Below are 13,725 nucleotides of genomic sequence, written 5' to 3'. Positions count from 1 at the left end.
CCAGCAAAACTAGAAGCTAAACACACCACAGGTTGACTGAGCCCAAACAGCCTGCAGCTAACTGTGACAAGAAACCTGAACCTGCTTTCCTGGACATATCATAATCTGGTCTCTGGGTGCTTACCAAAGGTTACAAGGGCACAGCTGGCAGGATGGCCAGGAGCTCTACACCATGGTCCTCAGTGCAGAAGTGGAACCTTCATAAGTCTGGGTAGCGTGCTGACAGAGAAAGATTTAATCACAAGTTAAAGTGTTGGAGTTCCAATAGGGGTCAAACTTCCTTTCTCTCTAAGCTTGTGTATAGCTTTGAGTAGAAAAAAAACATTTTGCTGACTACATATAAGAGGAAATTCCAAATAAACAAGCAAAAAAAAAAAAAAAAACCTCCAAAATCTCAGAATGTAGTGGGGACAGAATGGGGCAACGAGATCCAAGTATGATGGTGAATTGTAAGTATCTCCTGAGACACATAAAATCCCAACTCCATCCTCTGAACCAAAATCCTAATGTTAGAAGGCGTGCAGGCTCACAGGAAAATAACTGTAATTTGTGTGAAGAAGGCATTTGCAGCAATTCATTATAATTCCTTGCTTGCTGTCATCCGTCTCCAAAGTCACTGGCAATGCAGTATTTGTGTGAAGCTATTAAGGCCAAACTCTTTTTAGATTCATGGCAAGTGCCGAATGACAAGGCGAGAGCCCAGGCAGTGATAAAGTGAAGTGACATGCCATAGCCCCTTTCTCTTCTCCACCCCTACCATGCCAAGGATGCAAACACTGTGGATTTTGCAAATGAAAGCTACCTCTCCTCTCCCTTCCCCTTTCCTGGGCTATACCTGCCACAAGTGGATCTCTGTGAGGCACGCACCCAGAGGAAGGAGCAGAAGGCAGTGGAGGACAGCAAAAGAAAATTTGCTTTTCCTCGCTTTCGTTCCACAAAGATCACACAAATCTCTCAGAGGTTCCCAGACAGATGGTCTGTATGTGAGAGACAGAGATAGGCAGGCTGGGGCAAGGATAGGAGAGATCTAGGTGGGAGCTTTTCAGCTCTCCTAGATGAGGACACATCTTAAATATACCTGTATATAGATATGTATAAATCAATTGCAAACTTATCGATATCTATGTTTATCCCTCTGTCTGTGTTTTGTTGTTCATTCCTGTAATGCTCAAGACTATACAGAGGATAGTCAAATCTCTTACAGCTATACAGACTTCTAGCAAACAAAAAGTGGAAGTAAAAGGTGATAATTATAGAGATAAGTGCTCCTATCAAACTGTATTTCTATGTCTCTCCTGTTTTTTCTTGCATCTTTGGCCTCTATATTTTTTCCTTTCTCTCCCTACCCCTTCTTTTTCTAAGCTGGGCAGAAAAATCAGCTTAAAGGATAATACTGCTCAGCTTTCAGTGGGATAACATAGCCAGCCTACAGGGAAGAGCAAACCTCAAACCCAACTAGAACGATGAAAACAAGCAGGTTATTAAAGGTCCTCCTAAAACGACAGCTAAACTCGTGTTTGCAGAGACTCACAGGCTGTTGCTCAGCAGTGACGATCTCCGGTTCAAATCCGAGTACTTGCCAACAGCAGTGCTATAGTAGGGAAAAATCCTCTCCTTTTTCTCAGCCCTTTTCTCCAGAAAAACCACAGTATTTTAGCTGTATGGGGATACTGATATACCCTGAACTTAATCTATCAGAATCTAAAGAGAAATCACTTTGTCCCAAAAGCTTCTGACAAGTTACCATACATTCAGTTACTGTTCATGTTATGTTTAAAACTACAGTAAAACCTATGTTGCCAAAACTTCATATAGAAAAGCAAAGACATTAAAAGGCATCTGATGGGACTGGATATTTGATCACAGTATGCTGTGTTCTCACATGTCAGATCATGGCTGCCCCTTACGTTATCCTTTATGCTATTGTACTGAAGACCCATCTCTTCCCCCTTTAGTCAGGGGAGAACATGTGGATCTCCTGAAGTTGGTCTGAAAAGTCAACATGTTCAAAATCTTGGCAAAGCAAGCCTGCAAAAGTCATGTGTAATTGGTACCTGCTTCCAGGGAAAGGTTTATCAGATCCCCTTGCAGAAGGAAGCACCAGAGCTGTTGACTTCTCTACTACTAGTAGGAGGAGAGAGGTGTTGGCTCCTAAATGCCTGAACTCCTGAGGCTTTCAGCTGAAGCCATCCCTATACTGAAACAGAGAGGCCCAAGGTGCACGACATTCCAGAATGAGGAAGGAGAGGGGCCTGGATGCTCTGGGGGAGATGGGTAATGGGACACAGTCATGCAATGTGTCAGAGAACCCAGGAGTGAGTTAACTTTGAGGCTAGACTTAAGGCTAGGGCACAACATAAATGCATCCACTTGTTTAAATTAAAATTGCCCATAACCCTTTTATTTCCTTGCATCTGATTCTTCTTTGGCAGATGACAAGAAATTGCTGGTCGTTAACGTTTTTTTCTTGCAGTGAAAAGCCACAATCAATCATGCTTTCTTTTGACCCTGCAGTTAGAGGAAAACAGAATGGCTCTGGGCTGTATTTTCAGACTCCACAGGTTGCTTAGAGCCCGTATTTGGTGCCCCCCTTCCTTCTCAGCCTCTGTGTTATAAAAGATCAGGACTCTCTTTTATAAAATAGTTCTGGCATTTCTATTATCACACATGCCTGAGAACAGGGATGCGATTGCACTGAATAGTGTGAAAAAAAGAAAGGAAAGAGGGGAAAAAAAGAAGAAAAATCAAAGCACAGCCGAGTTGATTATTTAAAGAGCTGGGTGAAATTTGCCATCCTTTTAAGGCATCCTGGGCTCTGGAATATCACTGTGTCACTTAATGTTTGCAGTTAAGTATTTACAGATCTGTTTCTATGGCAACCGATTCTTCAAAGTTACTTTTACAATTCTGTTTTCTAAAATGTGTTTCTTTGGTTGATTGCACAGGGATATTTGGAAAGCAGCCAGGTCTAAATCATGATTTTTTTCCCATTAAGGAGAGGTCCTTTCTAATCATGTTTAGTTAGTTCTTTGATGGCTTTATCTTGATTCGAAAATGTATTTTGTTTTTTTGTTAGTGGGTGGGAGAAGAAGGGGGGAGAACATGAACAAGCATCATGAGGCTTTAGTTAAAAAAAAAAAAAAAAAAAAGGAAGGTGTTGGAAATTAGGAATGTGAAATACGCTTGTCTGAGCTGATCTTATTTATCCTTTCATTGTTTAGAAGAGTAGGCCTTTAAACACATCTAAATAAATAAATAAATGCCCCGCTGACAGTTTGAACACATTCTGAGGCCATGGGAGAAAATGATTCACTTATTAATGACTCATGGAGATGGGAGTACAGAGAGGGAAGATGAACACTGGAAACAGCATCAAAACTGAGATAGGCAGATCCAATATGTGGGGGGATCCATTCACCCGGCAGGTACCTGCTTGGGGCTGGGAAAGGTTGGTCCCACCGTTAACGACACTGCATGAAGCAGTCGTGGGATCTGCCACATCGTCCTTTGCAGCTGTAGGCAGAGTCATTGCAATGTCTCTATGTGAAGAGGTAAAGAACATGGGTGGATGTCCCAAGAACTTGGTATTCCCATTACTGCTAGAGCTATCAGTCCAATCTCCAGCCCATCCAGAGCACATAAAAGGGAGCACAGGAGCTGAATCTAGTTACCAACACATCAGAAGCCATAGAAGTACCTGGGACAGATGGAGAAGGGATGAATATTTTCTCTCTCAAAAGACATTATCCCTACTAAAGTCAAAAGGATTTAAGCTTGTCAGGATGTTTTCAAGAGAAGTTTGCTTATCAGTGATTTGGGAAATGTTTAAACTTTGGGCACGTTTTGAAAGGAAATTCAGTTCAGAGGTGCCTGTAAGCCTCACCACAAGAGGGTGCCTAACAGGTCACCACCCAGGTAAAAAAGATGACCCTGTTGATTAATAAGTTCAAAGAGGGAAAAGGAAAAAAGCTGGCTAGAACAGCTAGTTGAATTATCCCTTAATAATCATCAATAACCCACTCCTATGTAGATCGCTCTGAATGTAATGCCTCCCATTTATTTCCACAGCAGTTGTAAAGAGCACAGTAACAGTATTTGATAGAGCAAATTCTCAGCTAAAACCACTATTTTTCAACATAATCATCACCATAATCCAATTTCTCTGTATGAGCTAATCAAGATGCTTTTCATTTTATGCTGTGACAGCTGCACATGGCTGTCCAGAATGTAGCTTCTCTTTCATCTCAGTGTTGCCCTACTGAAATGCACTGTGCTCACACACACTGTCATCAATGAACTGACATAGGTCTCATTTTTCCTTCATGGAGGAATTCAGTGACACACCTTTGCTTCATACACACTTCCACATGAGTTGCCATTTTGTCAGGCTGCCCCTTTGCTGCCATCTGTCCCACAGCAACAGAATTCAATGGAATATTGATGGGAAGGTTCAATCTCTACAAAAATACTACCAACATCTGCCTCTGATGCTGTGGGTCAACATCATAAAATAAAAGGCATAACTTTCAGAGCAGCCCTTGTATTTTCACCATACCACAGAAGGCAAGATTTCATACAAAAAGAAAAGGACATAACTGGAAGACAGAGTATTGCAGAGCTGGCACCTAGTATCACAAAACATAAAAGGGAATAAATTAGTGGGGTATCTGGCATTGATGAAGTAGATTAAATATGGATGGATAATTACAAATAGAGGAGGAGAAATAGACAGAATGATAGCCTGATCCATACTTTTCTGTTCTTTATGTGAAACAATATCAGATGGCCAGATGAAGGAATGAGGAGTCAAGATGCCTGGGCTCTCTTCCTAACTCTGCCACTAATTAAATATGTGACCATTTAGGCACTCTGTGCCTCCACTAACCTAAACTTTAAGGACTGTTGTCAGTGTCAGTTAATTACTGCCTGCAAAGAGCTTAAAAACCTACATGAGATAGATGCTAGACAGGTATCCTGGCTTTAATGTTACAGTTCAAAATAATATAATTGGAGAGCTGAAAAGGGGTGTGGATTTGAGACTGAAGCAACAGAATTGCAAAGCAAAGCTTATAGAAAGAAGGAAATCTAGGAAAAAAATAATAACTAGAATAATAAAGAAAGGAAAATGAAGACTCCTAGGCAGGTGATGGGCAAGGCAAATTTTGGCTGACTGAGATAATAAGCCACTCTTCTGAAACTTTTTCACTTTTTCCTCCTGCTGCAGAAATGCTCCATTAACTCTCAGGAAGATGATTTACCATTTGCCCTTTATAGACAAAGCTGAAATAGTAGTAACATCATAGCAAAACATATGACCCAGCTTTTGGCACACCCTGTGGCTCCAAACCTTTAATGCACAACACAGAGTCTTGGAATCTGAAGGGAGATGACAAAGAGATGCTGCCATGCTATGATGGTTATTAAATGGACAACAACTACTAAGAGGACCAGGAGAAGTTGCAGGAGGCAGATTCCTTGCCCACAGGCAGTGGAGGGCCTTGATTTTTTTTGTGATTTATTTACCCTTCAGTCTACTGGGTGAAAAGAAATCTTCATGAGACATGGCTTTGAGGACAAAGAAGCAACAAGAGTTGTGCAAGGTCATCTCCAAGAAAACTCTGAAAGGAGAGTAAAATAAGAGGAAAAGAAAAGCTAAATTAAACAGAATAACAATGGAGTTTGGCTGTAACCTGCTATATTTTTAGTTTTGGCTGGCTGGTGGGTGTACTTAGCCTCCAAAAATGGGATACAAATCACAAAAACAACAGATAATAATAGCTGTTCTTCCCACCTCCTCTTTCTCCTCCCCAGACATTTGTTGGCTGGTCCAGCTGAGTGTCCTGTGAGTAAAAGGTTGCTGAATGAAATAAGAATGATCAAACCAGCTCTAGATAACCAGCTAGTGAGCCTTCAGGCTGAAGATCACAGCTGGAGAAGAAACAAGAAAGCTTTCCAGTGCTTAAAGATACAGAATTTCAGCTGCTGCATATTTGCCCTCAATTTCAGAGAACTGAAAGGTACTGGATACCTCTGGATGGCCATACAAAACAAGGTTTGGGACTACTCTGGAGCTGTGAGGAGCAATGATGTGATCTGACCACACTCACATTGTGTCTGCTATATTGGATGGACTCCTTTCAGAGCAGTGGGAGAGAACTCTTTGTGTCAGAGCAGGTTTTTCCAAGCATGAAAGTAAGGGGATGTGCTAATACCATCAGGAGTGGCACAAGGATGTACCAGGGCCCATGATTGTGCAAAGTATACGGGTAGGAACTGCTACATTACTCCTGAGAATGGTCCCTGGAATGACATGCTTTCACCTAGGGGGTGGGAGAACACTTTGGGCACAGGACAAAACTGCCAGGGGGTGTATCAACAATTCAGTAAGTGTGGGGCTGTAGGTCAGGGATCACTCTAGTCCAGTATATTTACGCACAGGACTGTTGTTGGTAGTGTTGCCCATAAAAGCATCAACTTGTCCTGCATCACCAGCCCTGCAATTGTTCTTTATTCTTTTTACTTTGTTGAAAAGACCAACCTCCAAAATGCCAGGATGTCAGTTTTCTGGAACTGTCTTTAACCTTGTGTATTATTATTTTATTAGGATACAAATAAGGGTCTTTCTTCTCATTTATATGGGAAATACGTCAGAAAGGAGTCAAGACAAACTAGGTTTTCTCTAGTGACCTATACTATATAGCATGTTTGTTCGTGTTATATGGACATCCTGGGAAAAACAAAAACAAAAACAAAAACAAAACAAAACAAAACAAACAACAAAAAAACACAAATAAACAAAAGAACTGTTCAAGACTTTCATAGACAGTGTAATAAGTCTTTTCCCGGTCCTTCTGGAATGAAACAAGCTACCTTCACTAATAGTTCTCCCATCCCTATTACAAATAATTTTTGTTGCAGACATTTAATTGATGTTATTATATGCTATTTATGATGTGCTGTGGGAAATGACTATTTCTCTCAGTATACATCATATTTTGGTTTATTGTTTTTCTTTGACTCAGTGCAGTAGCCAGGTGCCTTATACGTTCCCAAGCAATCAAAGCCAGTGCTACAGGGACTCTGCCTTCATATTCACTCATTCACTGGGGAGAAGGGAGTTTACCATCTTCTTGGAGTCTTTAGGCATCTAACTTAAATGCAAATGGGAACATATGGAGTGAGGAGCATACAGATGAGACTTGTCTAAGGATACAGTGTCTAAAAATCAGGTTCCTCCCAGTGTAGTCAGGGGAAAGTAGCAGCAACCTAGATGCCTGCCTAGGGCTGACTGCATGATCTGTGCTCTTCACCTGCCCATTTTCAGTCCGCTGGCTCTAAAATAAAAACACCTCAGACTTCCTGTATTTCTAAATACTAAAAACAACAAAGATGAATCCCACCCCTATATAATGAACAGAGATACACAGGAGCCTCCAGATTTCACAAGATTTTCTTTGGATGCCTTAGGGTAGACAGTATTAACACTCCCCTCTTGTGCCTGGGCTCTGATCCATCCCTATGGCTGCTTCACTTCCATCTTAGAAATGTGCTGTCAGGTTTAGATTTCCAAAAAGAAGTCAGAGGAGTGAGAAATTTTGATGGGATGAAAGTGATCTTCTCTAGCAAGCCCCAGTGAAATGCCTAGTCTGAGTTTTCAAAATAATGCCATTCACGGAGCAGTAGGATTGCCTCCAACAGTGAGGTTTTTTTATGAGAAAACTTTGCTAGCTACTTTGAGTAAGTTCTCACCATACTTTATGCAGTGTTTTTCATCAGAAGATCTGAAATATCTTGTATGATTTACTCTGGTAGGACTCAAAACTCATATGGAGTTTGCCATCATTGTGGCTCATCATTCTCTTTTCTTAACTGGACAAGGTGTGCTTTGTTTTGACTAAGTAAAAGTGCTTGAGTGGATTTGCTGTCTGACCATACTGCACCTTGCACAGTGATCAGCTGATTCCAATGTGGAGCAGTTGGTGCTACCATTGCAGCTGTTAAATGCAATGACAAATTTGTAATAAGGAAACTAATGTAGCTCTGGGCAGCCTTGTCTAGTGTTAGGTCCCCTGCCCATGGGGAGGGTTGAAACTAAATGATCTTTGAGGTCTTTTTCAACCCAGGCCATTCTATGATTCTATAATTCCTGGACCAGAAGCACAAAGCTGTGTTCAGTATGAGCGTCCTTGACACCAGTTTTTATGTGTGTAAAAAGTGTTCTGGTATTCTCCACATTTGTGAAAACTGTCCTGATGTACTGCTGGCTGCCTGTAAGCCTCAGCACATGCAACATGCGCGTGCACACGTACTCGCTCACGCAGACACACACAAGATAGAGTCTTCTGCCACTTTCTATCTGGCAACATATTAATCTTGTGTTTCTCATTCTCTAAAAGCTTCACCATTATAACATAATTACTGCTGAAATTGACCTTTAAAATATATTCCAAATTTCAAATGTCTTTAAACCCCTCAGTGAGCACCATTTTTCAATTTCACATATTGTTTTCTTTTTTAGGAGAGGCAGGACAAGAGATGGGAAAGAGGATTAGCAAATGAATGTCAACCTGTAACATATGCACATAGTGATAAAACAAAATCTTGCAAAGATGTACCTGGACATTTTTAATACCCAGTGTTCAAGCAGTTATGATTTCCCGTAAGGTAAATGAAAATGTAATAAGACTAACTAAAATGTTGCATTTGTGTCTCACCTTTCCCTAAAGTAATTCAATCAATCAGTTTAGCTTCACTAATATTCAAATGCATATCTGATGCCAGCAATATAAAAGTTCAAGTATTCCTTGGCTTTTAAACACATTTAAGCCATTTTATTAGAACACACACTTCTCTAAATTTGTATTAGTACCTAAAATTGATTGTGTTTCTAACTCTACCTAAAGGAAAGGATAACTTTGTTTGCAAATGAGATGCCAAATGGTGTAGGGAGACAGATTTCTGTATCCTCAGACTGAAAATATGGATATTATAGTACATGGATAATCATGTGTATGCTTACATCATTGTGCAGATAAGTGAGTGTAAGAAACAAGTAGTGTAACTCCAGTTTAGCAGCACTTTCACACAGCTTAATCCTTTGCACCCATAGAAGAAGGAGGGGAGAGGAGAGGAGAGGAGAGGAGAGGAGAGGAGAGGAGAGGAGAGGAGAGGAGAGGAGAGGAGAGGAGAGGAGAGGAGAGGAGAGGAGAGGAGAGGAGAGGAGAGGAGAGGAGAGGAGAGGAGAGGAGAGGAGAGGAGAGGAGAGGAGAGGAGAGGAGAGGAGAGGAGAGGAGAGGAGAGGAGAGGAGAGGAGAGGAGAGGAGAGGAGAGGAGAGGAGAGGAGAGGAGAGGAGAGGAGAGGAGAGGAGAGAAACCTGCCTCGTCCCTGGAGTTGTTCAAGGCCAGATTGGATGGGGCCCTGGGCAGCCTGGTCTAGTATTAAATGGGGAGTTTGGTGGCCCTGCATATGGCAGGGGGTTTGGAGATTCACGATCCTTGAGGTCCCTTCCAACCCTGGCCATTCTGTGATTCTGTGATTCTGTGAAAGGAAACTTTCTCCTCCACTGCTGTGGTGTGTCCCTGTGCTGCTTGGGCATGGACAGGGCAGGGACTGCCAAGAAAAGATGGCATATACAGGGTCTTGTCCCTTTGAAATGCCAGTGAAAAGCTGGCATGGCATTCTTCACATAGTTTCTAGCTGTGAGCTTTCTTAGGGAAATCCCAGTTGAAAAAGAAGTGCTGGTTCATAGCCTGCTTATTCTGTTTGCTCCCACAAAAGCAGGTGTAAAGTCTGCAAGCAGGGACCATGTACACATATGACTATACTCATCTTTAGATACAATTCTTTGCAGTGTCACATTAACAAACCTTGGTTAGCTAAGGAGGGAAAGGCATAAAAAGCATGAGGGAACTGTATCTGCAGAGTCCAAGAGCCTGCAAACCATGTGCTTCTGGTTGTTTTGGGCACCTCCTGGTGCTAAGTAACTTTGGCACTGTGCATAACTTCCCAAGCCCTTTGGCATGTCCCATCCATAGAGCTGCCCAGGTCTTTCGGTACCAAGAAGATGAGATGCCTGCCCACTCCAAAACCTTCCCTACATTTCATCTAGATCCTTTCCTAACTGCCATAGAGGACACCGGCACCTGAGGGTACGTGATGCTGCAGGAGGAGCTCTGATGATGGGAGACACATGGGCAAGTGCAGGAAGACCAAGAGACCTCCAAAGTGTGGGTCTGCTGCAGGGGCAGGCAGCTCCTCAACTGAGAAAAAAGGGGACAGTCTCATTGAAAACACCTGTTTTGCGTCCATTTACTCCAGCTGAGGATCCAGTCCATTATTTCCAATTAGGTTTGATGGAGGATTAATCCAATCTCAGGTGTCAGTTTTCTGCCCACTGACAGCTGCTTATGGCATGACGTGCATGCTATAACCTGCTGGCCCACCTCACCTTTCCCTTTATGAAAAAATGCCATGCAGAGTCAAGCTTGATAGAAATGAAGACAAATGAAAATCATCAGAAATCTCATTAGTGACCATCCAACAGCTTTGCTGAAAGCTAGGTTTTTGCTTTCCCATGCACACACTTGTTTTATGTTGTGGGGTTTGTTACATGTGTCATCCCCCTCAGCGCACACTTTCCCCTTCTTCCATTCTTCCATTGCAGTGAGGTAATGCAAATAAATTGCTCTGCCTGCTTTGCACAAAGGTTTACATATTGTTCTGTTGATAACGCTTTTGGTATGCCTAATAGATGTAAAGGGGAAATACCTGTCTGTATCACTTCTAAAGTTTGTGTATTATCTAACTAGCTCACACTGCTTTAGAGGTTTTAAGCTCTCCATAAGAAGTCCTTTTGCCTGTGAATCTTTTATGTTACACCTAGGTGTCCTCATTATAAGGGCTCTACTATTTGACAAGCAACGCTTGTCTCTACAGTCGGTGATGAACACAGCATGACAGGCAATGTGTGCCTCTGTCCAAGGCACTGAATCACAATAAAATGGTAAATTACTGTCTGTCATAGCTAGAAACTGCAGTGACTAATATCCAATTCCCTATTCTACATAAAATGAGGTGTGTGTGTGGGGAGGGGGTGCACTCATTTGGTGGTGGTGGGAGAAGCTAGTGTTAAGATTCCCTTTTATTGAATCTTTGCGATTGAAAATGTACCTGTACACTGAGAAATAAAGCAAAAGGAAGGGTTCTGAAAGGGGGGAAGAGGCAAATTACTAGCAATTGGCTTATTGCTTGAATATTTTTGAATAGCTCAGAATTTGTTTTTGTTTGGGGATCATCAGGATAGAGATATTTGCAAATGGGATTCACTCTTCTCACTCCTTGGCAGAAATACGGAATTCAGCTTTGATTAAAATGCAATAATAATTGTGAGTTGGACTGCATGTCACTGCTGCTCAGAAAAGCCCCCATTTGAGAAGCCTTTATTTTAAAAAAAGCCATTCATCATTGCAGTATAATTTCCAGTAAATATATTGTTTATTCGACTGTAATGCTAGAGATAATGTTTAAAATTCTCCCCTCATATCTCATTATGAAATAATTGATAGCAACATGGTCATTTCTTTTCATTTGTAAGGCTTTTTGTTGTTGTTTTTCTCCCCTCTCCCTTTAAGGCAACTTCTTGAAACAATCAATATCAGCAGTTTCAGAAGTGTGATACAATAAATAAATCTCTCAGACAATGACAGAGAACATCCTTATTATAATAAATTTACCATAAATAAAACTTTGTGTGATATCCCTAAGAGCCATTTTACACGAATGCCTTCAAATTCTGTACAATGAAAGGAAAAAGTGTGGAGGGGAGGTGGAAAGAGCAGAGGACAAAGATGTGTACAGATGTGTGTTCGACAAATTGCTTCATTCTAAAAATATATTAAATTTGGCTTGCTGTATGGATCGTGCAGACTCCTCTCTCCCTGCATGATACACTGTATTGTTTGGAGTTGTTTAATTAATGTTTGTCTTGATTGCCATATATAACTGGATTATCTGCATCCTTTTTTAATAAGATATAATGCTACAGCAGAGATTATAACTCATCTGTTTTCTCACAAACCATGCTTGCAGTCTTTCTGTTGAGGTATTTATAGGGATCAAAATGAAGAAGCTGTTTTAACCACCGAAATCAAGTTTTGATACAACCCAGCAAGAACATACATGGCTTAAACATCAACACAGCCCAAAACGTAGCTTACATCCTATCATTTCATATGCCACCGTCCAGCGTTTTATGTGAGCTTGAATTCTTGGAGAAATTTTTTCCCCTCCTCTTTCCTCCTCTCCCTTCTGTCTTTTAGTAAAATTGAGGCTCCACTGAGCATTTGGCACATGGCTTCCTCAAGCCTCACCAAAACTAAGCCTAAAGCATGTGCTTTATTTCAAGTACATGCTTAAGTAATTTGCTGAACAGGAATCAAGCATATGCATAACCTTAAGGAGATGTCTTCTTTGACTTTGAACAGAGACGCTTCAGTTGTCTACACAAAAGACCAGAAGGAGGAAGGGTAGATTTTTATGCAAGACTTGCAATCTGTTAGGAGTTGATATTGGTACTGGCATGCTGGTAGTGGTATGGAGGTGGTAAAACGCAGGCAGACACAGGGAGAACAGGTTCTTCTGTAATTTCTGATTGCTTAGATCAAAATACATCTTTTTCTATCTGCGTGCTGGAGATTTTATGCTTTCCTACCAACTTGTACTGTTGTTATCTGAACTTCAGAACTACATTTTTTAGGGGAAAAAGAAAGGAATAATACCTGGTGGGTGGTATATGTTTTGTTATTAATAGTAATACTTGGCACTCAGATGTCACATTTCATCTCCAAAGCACTTTATGTAATTAAGTAATTCATCTTACCATCTCTGCATGAGATAGAGCTCTGCACTGAGGCAGCCCAGGAGTTTGTGCATTCAGGACCCACACTGTTAGAAGAGCAACTAGGCTATGCAGATGGGACTGTTTCTGGTGAAAAACAGCTGACCTGTGCCAGGATAAGGCTGCCTTAAGACATTCTATGTGTCTATGTAGTAAAAGAGTGTTTACTTTGGAAATGTTAGCATGTGGTTTCCCTGAAGTTATTCCCCAAAGCTCTACACCTGTGCAAACAGGGATTCTGTGCAGAGCCTGCTCCAGTGACCCCTCTCATTGAAGCTGTCCCCAAGTCCTGGTGGCTCCTTGTCCCTGTGGGTACCTGGAGGACATGGGGGATAGAATCACAGAATTATAGAATTATTATTCATCACTTGAGTTGGACGGGACTTTTAAAGGCCACCTAGTCCAACTCCCCTGCTGTGAAGAGGGACACCTACAGCTCCATCAGGTGCTCAGAACCTGGCCCAGCCTGACCTTGAGTGTCTCCAGGGAGGGGGCACCCACAAAGACTTGGTCCCATCAGTGTCCCCTTATCTACAAACTTACATACCCACTCAGGGCTGCCTTCAGTGAGATCTGGTGGACACAGTCTACTTAGAACAGGTCTGTTAGCAGAACCTGTATGTGAGGAAATCTGTGAAATCTGCCTTTCCTCATCTTTACAATGAAACCAGCATTTCTAAGCAAGTAATGGCAGAGACAAAGGGCATGCAGCAGACTTAGTTTGTGGCTCCTTGCTCAGCAATTGTATTTGCTGCCAAGATTTTGTTATTTTCTTTATTTCTTGTGCCTATGGAATAATGGAAACTTTGCATTCAAAATCCAAAGCACC

At 41.6% G+C, this 13,725-nt stretch overlaps 1 protein-coding gene across 11 annotated transcripts in view; it reads right to left on the bottom strand.

Annotated features, from left to right (window-relative positions):
- CELF4 (CUGBP Elav-like family member 4) overlaps window positions 1-13,725 on the bottom strand; it is a 715,283-nt gene that overhangs the window by 246,079 nt on the left and 455,479 nt on the right. The window lies entirely within an intron of this gene.

Source organism: Lagopus muta, chromosome Z, assembly GCF_023343835.1.
Source record: "Lagopus muta isolate bLagMut1 chromosome Z, bLagMut1 primary, whole genome shotgun sequence".
Taxonomy (NCBI): domain Eukaryota; kingdom Metazoa; phylum Chordata; class Aves; order Galliformes; family Phasianidae; genus Lagopus; species Lagopus muta.
Note: the sequence above shows the minus strand (reverse complement) of the source record. Positions and strands in the feature narration are given on the sequence as shown.